This window comes from Abramis brama, assembly GCF_963993115.1.
Source record: "Abramis brama genome assembly, chromosome: 22".
Taxonomy (NCBI): Eukaryota; Metazoa; Chordata; class Actinopteri; order Cypriniformes; family Leuciscidae; genus Abramis; species Abramis brama.
Genome location: NC_139984.1, coordinates 28281695 through 28297313, shown reverse-complemented (window position 1 = coordinate 28297313; position 15619 = coordinate 28281695). Strand labels below are relative to the sequence as shown.

The 15619-nt window shown below is 35.3% G+C and overlaps 1 long non-coding RNA gene across 1 annotated transcript in view; it reads left to right on the top strand.

Moving 5' to 3' along the window:
- Positions 1-7241, top strand: part of LOC311072902 — a 28978-nt gene extending 21737 nt beyond the window's left edge. Inside the window, exon 3 of the long non-coding RNA XR_014604081.1 lies at positions 7117-7241. This is a non-coding gene — a long non-coding RNA (uncharacterized lncRNA). The remainder of the gene's footprint in view (positions 1-7116) is intronic.
- Positions 7242-15619: the final 8378 nt, after the last annotated feature.

Below are 15619 nucleotides of genomic sequence, written 5' to 3'. Positions count from 1 at the left end.
TCCACAGATCGCTTACGATCATTTGATGTGTAGTTCACACAGGCTTTTGAGCATGTTCGAGGAAGAACTTAGTCACTGGAGGTTTGTGCAATTGTTATGGAATCTTTGGATGATGTTTAAGGACACTTTACTCCAAAATGAAAAGTGTCATTTTCTTGCCCTCATGTCGTTATAAATCTTTATTTATTCTGTTAAACACAAAGACAATCCCTTTAACAGTGTGGTTTTTAGACACTCATTTACATTTATGCATTTAGCAGCTGCTTTTAACCAAAGTAACTTACATTAGAAGAACATAATACGTATTTAGAAAGATATTTTTGAGCACCTTTTTTTTCTCGTATATTAAATACATTTTATTGGATTTACTCGTCTCTAAAAATTGCATGATTTGCATGATTTTTGTCTACATCTGTGATGTCTAAAATACCTGGGTAAAGCTATCTAAATCTGCCTTCTTTGCTCATGGATCATGAATGATCAGTTCTGAGCATTTAAAGCAACACTAAGGAACTTTTGTCAAATTTGTAGTTTTCTTATGTCTCATTCGAACTACAGAAACGCGACCCGGTTTGGCAAACTTGCATAGTGTGGTTACAGCAGATATAGGGCTGCAAAGCGAATCCAGAAGTGCCTTTCACCCTGTTACGACTTGATGAACCACTGATACGATTTTGAAAACATTATTTTAAGGTAAAAAATGTTCCTTAGTGTTGCTTTAAGGTTTTGACCCAATCACCTGAGATATAAATGTCATGTGACTAATACCTCTATAGGTGCAGGAAAATTGTCAAAATATGTCACTGGCAAAAATTCTACTTTTATACATGTAATATTTGTCATATTTATGTTGCATTTATCTGTTGCATGCAAAAAAAAAAAAAGAGTTAGAATAAATGTCTATTTTGAATGCCTGTTCCCGGCAGTGTTATTTTACTATTTAAATATTATTATAGAATTTATTAATTTTCAGTTTTAACTTTAGTTTAAGTTTAAGTCATTTTTATTGTTTTAAATTTTTCCATTTAGCTTTATTTTATTTTAGTTTTAGCAATTTTACTTAAACCTATTCCATTTCAAGTTTTTCATCTAATATTTATATTTTATTTCAGCTTTATTTCAATCAAAATATTAGAATAAGATGCATTGTGTGCCTTATGTTATGCCAGTGAGTCTGAGCGCATAAAACTATGGAGTTGTTTGTGCTCAAAATAACTACATGGGTTCAAGAGAGGACCGGATATAACAGAACATACAGTTTACAGCTGCAGACGGCTCAATATGACTCATAAGTCTCAAAAACTCATTATATTAAGCATGGTTATTTTATTTCAGTAGCCTTTCAGTCTGTTCAGATTTGGTTTTACAAAACCCAGTCCAGCCCTGTTGTCGCCAAAGAGCAAATGAACCAGATGGATTATATTCAGACGGCTCCAGTAAATGGGTCCTCTGGAGAACGGCTGCATACTTTCATTTGATGCTTTTTCATATGAGGATTTTCTGATATATAAATATTTATGTCGTTGTGTACCATGCAGTCAATCCAGGTCAAAATCCTAACTCCATTGCCTTGCTCTCCTCTCACACTTGAAGACTAGTTAAACTCGCTAGATTCAAACCAGTTTGATTTACCACAGCATCTGCAGAGTTGCACACTGAAACACAAACAGTGTTTTTGTTCCCTCTGTGTCCCAGAGAGGATTTGGTTAGGGCTGTGATAGTGAAAGTTCTAGAAAACTGAGATGTTTACAGAGATGTCATATTTCTAGTTTGTTTACTTCAGAAAAACAACGACTCAAGTAGGCTACTTGACATGGCTGAAAAAACAAAACAAAAAAAAACAAAAAAAACAATATCAGTGTACTTAGTATGTATTGAAGTAGGGTGGGATGCACATCATTGCAATCTTTCCAAATAAACACAAAACATAACAAAGTAATAAAGTGTTTTTCTCATCATTTACACTTAGCATCACATATGCGTATTCAGATTTTTTTTTAAATAATTATTCAATGACAAAAGTTACAACAACTATTCTTCTTAGCTTGGCTGAATTCTACAATGCCGGTTCTCCATGAACTATTTTAGCTTGATTCGATTGGACCCTTCAACTTTATAAATAGGCTACTCTTTTTCGGCTAAAAGACAATGATGGCAGCAGGGATCACGGATCTTGTTTTGTCTCCCTCAATCTCTCAGTCTTTTCCTTTCTCTTTCCTGTTTCCTATCCCTCGCTCTATCTCTCCTCTCCATTTGTTCTCTCACTTTCTGCAATGATCGTTGTCTGTGTCCTGATTGTTTAATTTGGATGTCACTTGGCTCTGTGGTAATGGATTTAAAACTGTAACATCTCATAACCTTTGAATGCCTGTTTTCTTTTCTTTCTTTTTTTTTAATTAAACAAAGCAGGATATTGTTCAGGCTTAATCTTATGTTGAACATACTCATTAATGCGAGTCCTTTAGTGTTTTTCCCACAGCTGAGAAAGATTTCTCTCTACACCCCACCGTCCACCGCTTGCTGCACGTGTCCTTCAGTTTCCTGAGCCGAGTGGATTATACTTTTCTTTTTTTAAATCATATCTGGCATATAAAAGGCTACAAAATAGGGTTCCTAAACTCTAAAAAATATATTTAAATATCTATTTTTCAAAAAACAATTGAAAGATTTTTTTATATATAAATATATATTCCATGTTCATTGTCAACCGCAGAAGATCAAACTAAATATCTAAATATTTGCACATTTCTATTTATAAATTATAACCTTCCTACAGTATATAAGAGAGATTTATATGTACATGTTTTCTTGACTTTCTGGGGATGACAAACATAACGGACAGATGGATGGATGGATGAATGGATGGATGGATGGATGGATGGATAGACCGACCGATGGATGGATGGACCAACAGATGGATGGATGGATGAATGGATGGATGGACCGACGGATGGATGGATGGATGAATGGATGGACCGACAGATAGATGGATGGATGGATGGATGGATGGATGGATGGATGGATGAATGGATGAATGAATGAATGGATGGACCGACAGATAAATGGATGGACCGACGGATGGATGGATGGATGAATGTATGGATGGATGAATGTATGGATGGATGGATGGATGGATGGATGGATGGATGGATGGATGGATGGATGGATGGATGGATGGATGGATGGACCGACCGATAGATGGATGGACCAACCGATGGATGGATGGATGGATAGATGGATAGCATAACATCCATGAGATCACGTTGTTGTTTCATCATAAACAGGCGACGTGGTTGCACATGGATCTGCTTTGGGAAAGCACTCTACACATCCTGCATCATATGAGAAACATATGAATTACGGGACAAGTCATAAAATCGAGCGAAATCAAAAGCATTCGGTCGAGCCCTTTCAGCATCTCAGGGACTGAAGCGTATCCTCAGTGCACAAACAGAATAAACAGCGATCAGATGAATTCAAAGAGTTTAGAGGTTGAAATTCCCCTGTGAGTGAAGCCATGCAGATAAAGCTGCTCTCAGCCCTGTGCTTTACGTGTGTCTGAGCTTTTGAAGGTCAAGCTTGTGGTTAGAGCAGAAAATGCCCGGTATGTGCAATGTTGCCATGCTTAAATATGGCACAGCTGTGAATGAAGCTATACTTCAACTTCATTTACCCAACATTAACATGCTGGTCAGCATGGCACAACCTGTGAATGGGCGATGTCTGGGCCAGTGCAGGCGATGATTTCCAGAAAGTGTTGAAAATACTTTTTTCAGTTGTACTTTTATTGGAATATTTTTTATGTTGTGTAATAGGGCCAGGAACAACAGAAAGAAGAACCAGGAACAAGAGTATTAGAGCAGTCAGTCTAACTTCAATGAAGACCATATGTCTAATAGCGTCTCTACAGCTCTGAATATATACCTGGGTCACATCCCAGAGGAATGGTTAATGTCTCGGAGGTTGCTCTTTGAGACTTAATGGACTTCTTGAACATGGACAATTAAAGGGTTAGTTCACCCAAAAATGAAAATTCAGTAATTACTCACCCTCATGTTGTTCCAACCCCGTAAGACTGTCGTTCATCTTCGGAACACAAATTAAGATATTTTTGATGAAATCTGAGAGCTGTCTGCTAGGTAATCAATATCTGCCATCCCAGAAACGTTAGAAAAGACATCGTTAAAATAGTCCAAGTGACTACAGTGGCTCAACCTTAAGTTTATCAAGCGATGAGAATTCTTTTTGTGCGTAGGCTCAGAACGTAGGCTCACTATTGGCCGAAGTTGGTCATGTGTGTGATGCTGGCCAATAGTGAGTCTACGTTCTGACGTACAACCCAGAAGCGCTGCGCTGTTACACTACGTGAACTCACTCAGAGGCCCACACAGAAGAAAATGAATAGCTGAATAAAGTCATTATTATTGTTTGTTTTTTTGCACACAAAATGTATTCTCGTCGCTTGATAAACTTAAGGTTGAGCCACTGTAGTCACTTGGACTATTTTAACTACTTCTTTACTAACTTTTCTGGGATGGCAGATATCAATTACCTAGCAGCCTATCGGAGTCAGACAGCTCTCAGATTTCATCAAAAATATCTTAATTTGTGTTCCGAAGATGAACGGAAGTCTTACGGGGTTGGAACAACATGAGGGAGAGTAATTACTGACAGAATTTTCATTTTTGGGTGAACTAACCCTTTAATTATGTCTCAAATGTTCCTACTAAAAGTCGTAAAGGAGCCCCTAGAACACAAACAGAGACAATTGTTGACATTCAGCAAGAGTATAGAGCTATAAAAATGAATGTGGAGAGCAGATCAGATCATATGCTCTTGTTGGAGTTCATATTGAGGTCTCTGACTTTTGATTGTAGATTTTAGGATCTTGGTACAGTCTGAGACAGCTCAGATCTCTTTTGAAACTCTAGATTCTCACGTGAGAATGCTTTTTTGTGAAGAAAGTCTCATTTTGCTCTGTGAATTTGCAACTGTGAAATGAAACATCTCATTTGTGATTAATAGAATCTTTAGAATGCATATTTGCCCATTTCGGTCTCTTTTTGTCTTAGTGTATGTGCTCACGTTTGTTCCTCCCCGTCTGCAGTGTTTCCGAGGCCAGACTGTGGTCACTACGCAGCTGGTTTGTGCCTGAGAATCGAGATTCACTGGAGATTTCATAAAAATATATTCTGTTCCTAATTTATCTCTTCTGAGCACATCTGAATCACATCAAGTACTAAACTAAACCGAAGGTTATGCTTTCATCATAAATGCCCATTTAAGTCATTGTTTTCAACTTTTTTTAAAGTTTAGCATACCAGACAGACAGACAGACAGATAGATAGATAGATAGATAGATAGATAGATAGATAGATAGATAGATAGATAGATAGATATAAAGTTAGACAGACAGATAGATAGATAGATAGATAGATAGATAGATAGATAGATAGATAGATCAACAAAAACAATGATGGATAGATTAACAGATGAATGGATGGATGGATGGATGGATGGATGGATGGATGGATGGATACAGACGTATACAGTATAATGTATATTTTATATAACAAAAATAATGACGATAGATCAACGTATGGATAGATAGACAGACAGACAGACATACAGATAGATACTGTAGATGGATAGATGGATAGATAGATAGATAGATAGATAGATAGATAGATAGATAGATAGATAGATAGATAGATAGATAGATAGATAGATAGATAGATAGATAGATAGATAGATAGATAGATAGATCAACAAAAACAATGATGGATAGATTAACAGATGAATGGATGGATGGATGGATGGATGGATGGATGGATGGATGGATGGATACAGACGTATACAGTATAATGTATATTTTATATAACAAAAATAATGACGATAGATCAACGTATGGATAGATAGACAGACAGACATACAGATAGATACTGTATATAGATAGATACAGACGTATACAGTATAATGTATATTTTGTTTATCATAAAGCAAGTTGTCTTGTAAACACTCTCTGTCTGCCATTGGTCAGACAAAATAAGGTAGTCCCGCCCCAAACCCGTGTCATTGAACTTGAAATGTTGCCCCCAAGGGGTCAAAGTTTGGTTGGTTAGCATTGTTCCCTGCTGGTAGTGTTACTACGCCACCAGAACCCAAAAAGCCTCTTTCTCCATTGACAGCCATTTAAAATAAACACTGACAAATTACTTTTCACTCACATGTTGGCATTTGTTTCGAATGGCCACTTGAGAATGAAGTATACTGGCAGCTGCTATGGGAAGCGATTATGGAAAAATTCCTGTAAATTCGGAGCAAGATTCAATTAAGCTCAAATTAACTTACGTTTCTGTCTTGGTGATTTAAGAGAGAGAAAGAGATGCAGGAAGTTGTTTTTGATTTGTACCAGATTTTCCATTTTTAACAAGTCCCTATCGATATAGTCAAAAACCTTTGTCAGCAAACATTACACAACAGCGACAACACCAAAAACCCCTTTTTGATGGCACAAAACAATGGCAACAAAACAGCTTTGCTGCATTATATTTATAACTGGAAAAAACGCTGTGTTTTGGGATTCAGACTTGGTAGTGTTTGTGTCAGGGTAATTTGTTCTATTAGTCAGTGAAAATCTCCTAAAAATGGAGATTGTAATTACATTGTAAAACATTCAATGCTCCTTTTTTTTTTTTTTTTTTGGTAAGTTTTAAAAAGGTGCAATTATCCATTTTCTGCTATTCCAGGTTTCAGGCATGTGTCTTTCTTCTTATATTCAGTTATTATTGTCAATCATCACTATTAATATTGTTTTTCTGAACCCTTAATCCCAAAAAATGATACTTTCTTGATACACGTCCACAAAAACTTAAATCCATTGTAATTTTTATTAGTGTCCTGTGGATAAAACCTTTCCAGCTCTAAACCCTTTGTTGTATTCCCAATTTGATGTTCTCCAGAGCAAGAGTGATTACACCATGTCTATGTTTTATAGATGGCTAATGTTTATGACATGTTATGATTACCGCATCTGAATGTTATCTCCACTTGCTCTGAGATCCAAGCAACATCTTCTGGATCTGTTCTGTTCTCTTAATTGTTTTGTGTTTACAGTGTGAAGCTGTTCAACCATCTTGTGAAAACTTTGAATATAAAACCACCAAATCCATCCGGAACTGTGACCATCCATGTGAACTGTGGACGACAACCAGATTACACAAGCTTAACAAAAATCTGATTTTGTCTTTAATCAGCAGGTTCAGAGAAATGCAAATAAGCACGATCACATACACTGATGAACAAACAAACACACTTCAGATGTCATAATCACTATTGGCTATTATAATGTAGTTGATCAGTCCATGTTTATGTAGGCCTAATGATTAGATTGAGATTGATAGATTTAGAAAACAGGGTGTTGTTGCATGAAGCAAGAGGAGTTCTGCTGTATCTCAAGTCTATGACCGTATCTACGCTGTCAAACAATCACCATTTATTTCACTGATTTCTGGCACAAATCAGATCTTGAACCAAAGGACAGAGAAACGCATTGAGATTGGGGTTATTCAGGTTTAAAGTTGAATGGACAATATTGCAAACACTGCAATAAAAATCTTAATGACTATTATTTTTTTGTCTTATTGTCCATGTTAACATATGAAACAAAAGAAATCTAGTTGTATCTGTATCTTTAATATGACTGTATTTGTCCTACCACACTGGCTTTTTTAATAATTAAAATAAGTGAACAATTTAAAACAAGTTAATATACATATGTACGGGATAATAGCGAATACAACCCCGACAGGACTTCTTGAATCAGCCTGAAGGGGTTGTATTCGCTATAACAACCTCCTCGCTCTACATTATCCCGCTTATTACATGGCTACCTACCAAATAAATCAATAATTTGACACAAAAATATTGATTTAAAAAGGAGTTTATTGATTTAAAATTGATTGTATTGCTTCCGCTAAAGAAAATAGTCCGTTCCGTCTCTACGGTTAGAATCCTGCGTCCATAGCAACGCTCTGTTTTTCATGGCAACGGTGTGTTATCGTTAGCACTTAGCAGCGGTCTGTTATCAAGAAATAACATTAGAATTCAACCAAGCCATGTAATAAATAAACGTAATATATTACAACCGTATAAACATAAATTATATATATATATAAATTACAGTTTAATGTGTCATACATTGTTGCATATCAGAAAGCTTAATCTTGTTTTAAGGGTTTTTTATATATATTTTTACTGTAAAAAGAGGGGATTTTCTTTCTGTTTAAGCGTCAATACACACAATAATGCATCAAATTAATGCATTTGATATTTTATGCTTAGCACATCATTAGTGCAGCATGCTCTTGAATTAATATATTTATTCATAGAGATTTTAATAAAAAGCTGTACAAAGTTTCAGACTTATTTTTTTGACCATTGTCAAATTTGTGAGGGGAAAAAATATATATATATATTTTATATTGCAGGTGTTTTTGAGCTGTCAGACCTAAAGAATGATTGCAGAAATGATCTTTCTCTACTGGAATTGTCAAAAAAAGATACAAGACTGTTTCTGTTTGGCATAACAGGCATTTTTCTTGGCGTAGCTGCATAGAGACGCTAACAAAACCGACAGCGCTGATGATCTAAATGGGAAGTCCGGCTCTCTTTTGTGAATAAAAATAAAAATATCCTCATATAGAAGCCTCTATAACCTCTGATAATCAATATTTTATAGTTGTAATTGCCTGCCAAAATAAAGCAAAGCTAATCCAAGCCATCCATCTTTTCCGACTTCTTAGCAGGGATGTGTTGCCGTCTGTTATTTGTGGCTAGCCCAAGAAAAAGAAAAACCTCTTTGTTGCATTAAAAGTCCATTTGTGTTCAGGGCTGAGTGAACTGAGTTTAAAAGTCCAACAGCATTAAAGCAGAAACAGGAGTTGTCCTGAATGAAGCTCATGAGCAGCTCAAACAGTAGAGCGTTGGCGTTTGCAACATCAAGGTCATGGGTTTGATTCCCAGGGAAAGCAAGAACTGATAAGAATGTATAAATGTGTATCTTGAAATGCAATGTAAGTCGCTTTGGATAAAAGCATCTGCCAAATGCATAAATGTAATTGTCATGACAGCAAACGCAGAGCGGTCACTGTGAAGACACCAGAACAGCTGCATCTAATACTGTCCTACAGTAACATTAAGAAAGAGAGCAGGAGATCTGCTTCGTTCTGCATAACAAGTCTGGGCTAAATAACAGCTGTCGTGAAACCGAGGTCGCCTCATCTGTCTGTTTTTACGGGACACCCAAGGACACGTTCACAACTACAAGTCATCAGCGCCTTCAGTGATGCTTCAGCCCGGCTAATCAAAACCATTACATATCCTGTCTCCTCAAAATGTACACAAATTAAATCACATGTGTTGGGACAGCTGGTTGGTGAGGCAATAGTGAGACGCTTATTGGTGTCAGAGGTTCTGATACACACCAGCAGGCAGTCAAAACGCGGCTCAACAACACCGTTTCACCTCATTTCACCTGTCACCACGTTTATGATCAGTTTTTAACCATTATACGTATACAGAAATGTTTTTGAAAGGAAAGCCTGCATTTATTTGATCAAAAAGTAAAAACAGTAATGTTGTGAAATGTTATTACAATTTAAAATATGTGTTTTTTTCTATTTGAACATTTTCCAAAATGTAATTTATGATGCAAAGCTGAATTTCAATTTTCAACATCATTACTCCAGTCTTCAGTGTCACATGATCCTTCAGAAATCATCGATTTGGTGAAACATTTCTGATTATTATCAATGTTGGAAACAGTTGTTAAAAACCGTAATGCATAGAAAGTTCAAAAGAACAGCATTTATTTGAAATAGAATTTTTTTGTAACATTAAAAATGACTTTACTATCATTTTTGCTAAATTTATTACATACTTGCTGTATAAAAGTATTAATATCTTTCAAGGGCAAGGCACATATGAGGTATAACTAAAGTCTTGTGTTGTTTGTTATTGCCAAACAGCATAAAATACGGTTCAAATTTCAGTTTGAAAATCAAGTTTCTGTCTGTTCTGTTTTTGCTCTCAAATTTCATATTTGGGTTTTGGTAATAGTTTCAGAGGGTTTGTTTTGGCTTTCTGGATGGCAGTTTTTCATATTCTTCAGCTTTTTTAACTTTTGTGCTCATGGTTGAGATTATTCTCAATATGATGTTTGGCAAACATTGGCATGCTTAAAACTGTAAGAGTGAAATAAATTATTATTATGAATTTATTAAATTCAGTTGTTTACTTGAGGAATATTGGTAGCACTTTATTTTACAGTCCTTTTCCACATGCACATATATGTACTTATTATAGTAATTACAATAACTGGGTAATAACTAGGTACTACCCCTAAACCTAACCTTAACCCATAGTTACCTCATATTAACCAGTACTTTCTTAGATAAGTACACTGTGAGTACACATAAGTGCATGTACTGTAAAATAAAGGAAAATGCAACCGGAATATTGAAGTCATTCACCAAACAATATCTTGCAGTGTCTTGAAGCCGGTTTTAAAGTGTGTGTTTAAGCTGGAAGGTGCACTTTGGTCTGTTTTTGATGATGCACTTTTTTTCTGAATCTGAATAAAACTTTTATGGAACAAAATGCTCAGACATGAACATGCTCAGATGTGAGATTTCACATGCATTTCTTGTTATCTTATTACTGAATAGCTTGTATTCACTGCAGGCTTCAATACTCATCTGGTGGGTGAAATAAAAATAAATAAATAAATAAAAACATTCTAAAGCGTTTAAAAAATGAAATGAAAAACATGCCTTTTTTTGGGCAGTTTTGCATTTCACCAGCCAGATGAGTAGAATAGTGAATATTTCTCAACAAGCCATTGTGACAAGTTTCAAAATTCCAAAAAATGCCTGTGAGGTGTCACATTTGAACATGCATGTGTGCAGATTTTGCAGGGAACATTTCAAAAAGGTACATGATGTCAAAAAGGTTAGCAACCTCTCGTGTAGAAAATGGGACAAATGAGAGATCGCAAAAGAGTAAAAACTACCCACAGGCCTTAGCCCTAGATGAAAATACCTCTTTAGAATGAATGTCCATACCAAATAAATCTAGTTTGTGCAGGTTATTGTGTTAATCTTGCTGGTTAAGCCAGTTAAAGGGACAGTTCACCCAAAAATGAAAATTCTGTCATTCAGGCACCAATGGAAGTCAATGGTGCCACACAACTGTTTGGTTACTCATATTCTTCAAAATATATATATATATATATATTTATTTATTTTTCTTCAGCAGAACAAAGAAATTCATACAGGTTTGAAACAACATGAGGGAGAGTAAATGATGACAGAATTAAAATTTTGAAGAAACTTGGAGGGAACGTGAGCACACTAGTCCAAAACACTAAATCTGCTGGTGATCATATGTAATGGTCCTTTCAGGGCAATTTAGTTTGATTAAAACTCACATGAGAACCTTTAAGCTTTTCTTAATTAAAGTTTGGTTCAGAACATAATCGCTGATCTGCTAAAGCTTGACAAATAAAAGCATGTTTACATGAGCTGCAGGCGCCTGTTGACAACGACCTCTTCTCTTTAGTAGGCTATTATATTTATAACTAACCCATTTGAAGTCTTTTGGTTAACTGGTTTCTTTGGGCTCTGGCTGGTTGACAATAGCAGCTGGTGAGTCATCGGCTCACGGCAGAGTGTTCCTGATGCGGTCCGGGCCAGAGCGAGTTGGATCTCACATCTGGTTCTGATGTTCCCGTCTACTTCACCCTGCAGACAGACCCGAATCTGGCTCTGGGGATGAAGAACGGCCAGGGGAGCCCATTACAATCCTTGCTGAACGTCAAACTCATTTTTAGTCTTCAGAACCACGGCCTTTGCTTTCTCCTCTCCCACATTCTCAGCTCAAGAAACAGTTGCACTGCGAAAATCCTCCAAATCCTTGAGAATCGGTCCAAAACCTGGTCCAGTGCAGGATAATTGGCCGGTTTTCATTTTTCCCCGTCTTTCCCTAAAACATCTAGTTCACTGTTTTTTCTATTCTGTCAATTCCAATTTCTCAATGAGCATGTCAGTTTAATGCAAAGCATCTTACAGGACATTGTCCAATTAGCTAAAGACAGATTTTGCTGTGAAATAGAGCGGGAAAAATGACCTTGGCGTTGCAAGCGCCAACGCTCTACTGTTTGAGCTACAGGAAAGCACCTTTTAAAAGTATCCAGTTTCCATTGTTTTTTTAATCTGAAAAGGAATTGCATGAATTATTTTGATATAAACTAAACATTTCGGTTATTGTTAGGCTTCTGGATGTTCAAATATTGTCCATTAACATACTGTATTTTAACACCCAGACTGACGTTCTGAACTTTAATGAGATGAAATTTTGCCACAAATGAATCATGATTATATAAGCTGTTGGGAAACCCAAACACTAAAACAAAGTACAATGCTATTTGGCTCTAAAAAGACATTACAGCATGACAGACTGTTGGTTGACGATGAAAGGACAAACTGTGAATCACCTTCATGAGTTCAGCAGAGAAAGGATGAGCAAAAGGATCCAGTGGGACCGAACTCAAAACCACACGAGCGCTCAATGTGTCCTGAGCAAACACTAACCGTTGGGCCGTAGCATTCATCATTCTAACTAAACATATATACCACAAAACTGAACATTTGACATTGAAAAATGACCTACATGGTAAAAAAAAAAAAAATGTTGCTGCCTTAAATTTTTAAGTACAATCAACTTGGATGTTTAAGTCACTTTAACATAAATTAGATTAAACTGACTTTAAAAATGAGTTGAATCTTGTATAACATAAAGTTTAAAATTGCTTAACTTATTTTGATGAGTTAAAGCAATGTAAAAACAATAATTTATTGATCACATAATTTTTTTTACAGTGTTAGTCTGTACTGTATGTCTATGACAAAGTCTGTCTTATCAAGCATTACTTACTATTCAGTTAAGTTATTATTATTATTACTATTTTTTATTGTTACAGTTTTATTTGATTTATTTTGACTGTGTACTGCCGGAAATGCTTTGATGCAAATGTACATTATTTATCATGCCACTTACAGTAAACAAACTAAACTGAAATTGACAGAGAGAACAAATCTGCGTCTGAGGACGAAACGTGAAACGAACAACAAATGTGGTGTTAAATGTAAAACAGCTGTGCTAAACAGCTGGAAAATATGAAGATAAAAGACAGAAATACTAAAAGAGAGTATAATAAATAATATGCAATAGGATTCTCTAATAAGCAAAGTACTGTACATTGTAATATTGAAATGTTTTTAGGATTAACACTACTTCTCAAAAGTTTGGGGTTGGTAAGATTATTTAATGTTTTTCAATGTAGCCTTTTCTGCTCACTAAGGCTGCATTTATGTGATAAAAATACAGTAAAAACTGTAACATTGTGAACTATTTTTACAATTTACAAGAACTGTTTTGTATTTGAATATATTGCAAAATATAATTTATTCCTGTGATCCTCCAGTCTTCAGTGTCACATGATCCTTCAGAAATCATTCTAATATGATGATTTGATGATCAAGAAACATTTGTTATTATTATCAGTGTTGAAAACAGTTGTGCTGCTTCATATTTTTGTGGAAACTGATACTTTTTCAAGATTCTTTAATGAATAAAATTTTTAATTATACATAATTTGCAACATTGTAAATGTCTACACTCACTTTTGATCAATGTAACAAATCCTTGCTGAATATAAGATTTAATTTCTTCTCTTTAAAAAAATTAAAATAAAATTCTTGTATGATTTACTTGTTTTAGCCAAAATTTCATAAATCCTTCAAAGTGAAGGAAATCCCAGAATGCATTGCAACAAGCTCAGTGGAGGAAAAAATCCAAGATGGCAGACAAAGTAAGAGAAATGACTTTTAAATAAATGCAATCAATTGATCTGTGTAATTTCCCATATCTATTATGTTACTGACCCCCAGTTTCACAGACAAGGATTAAGATAGACCCAGACTAAAATTGATGTTTGAACTGTTTTCTGTCTCTTGCAGAGACATTTCTTAAAATATGTCAGTGCCATTGTTTTGTCTCAAGATGCAAACCAGGAATGTGTTTTCTAAGGCACATGAACTACTGAACTAAAGCCTAATCCTTGCTTAATTTAAGCCCTGTCTGTGGAAGCAGGCCTTGGAGTATTACAGCTTTAGCTTTGCAGCAGGTCGATACCAAACTCCATTAAAATCAAGTGCAAGTCCAGTCTCTTGGGCAGGTGCTGTTTGTAGCTTGTGCAGGTTTCCAAATGGATCACTTATGAGTTATGTAAGCAGTGTAGTAGCAGCTCACAAAGTTTTGAAACAGTTTTTGTCCAAGCAGCGTGTAAAAAAAGACTCAGTTTTGGCCCACACATCTGACAGTCAGTAATAATGAAGTGAATGTGAGAAATGTGCGCAGTCGTGGGTGTGAAGTGACTATATGATTTGTTAATGTTTAATGTTTCTACTGTCTGAGGCTCGGTGTGGTGCTATGAGAGTGTGAGAGGCCGAATTTACAGCATCTCTTTCTGGCAAAGAAGAAACGGATTAATGAATATTTCTTCCTTCCCCTTCAGCTGCTCGAGGACTTGAGATTTACAGACAGAAAGAGAGAAACAGACCTGAGGAGGAAAATGGCATGAGAAAAGGGAGTCAATGAAGGATAAAAAAGTTCAATTTCGCAATAAGAGAAAAGTAAAGTAGTCTCTTTCTTTATCTTTTAGTTCATATCTTGTTGCCTGTATGATATCCTACTGTCCACTTTATTAATAGACATTCCTGGTCTTATTGTGAACTAGTTCAGAGAAATCTTTTGTCAAAATATAGTAACTATATTTATAACTCCACTTATGAAAAGACTTTCCTTGTTGGCCACTATCTGGTCACTGTAAACGTTACTGACTGAAATTGTTGAGTACGATCAACTTGGATATCTAAGTCATTTCAATTTAAATTACATTAAACTGACTTGAAAAGTTGAATCTTGTACAACTTTTTATATTTTACATATATAATGTATATACATAATATATATGAAAATTGCTTAAAAACAAAACTTATTTTGACAAGTTAAAGCAATGTATACATTTTTATAAAAACATGTTGTCATAACTTATTAATCATATAATTTTTTACAGTGTATGAAACGCCCACTTTTTATGGCCCAATCACCCAGTTATCCGTTTCTAATAATGATTTATGGATAATCAGGTAAACCAGTATGAGTTAATTTTAAAATATCATTAACGATTTTAAAGTTTTTCTTATGTTTACTTTATAAAAATCTGTAAAGATTTCACTGCAAACATACTTGTGTACCACGACCTGAAGATGGGAGTCTATAGAATAACATAAAAACATTGCTAAATGTTTTAGTTTAAAGATAGTTTAAAGTATAAACTATCAATCAGGCGACATAAGGCATGTAATAGATTGTGTGCAACAGGTTTTTCAGCCGTTTTGATCATGTTGATTGATTAGAGGCCTAAGAAATTAACATGTCAAATATGATACAGTAGGCTTTTTAGGGTTAATGCACATTCAAATATTATTCATATTTT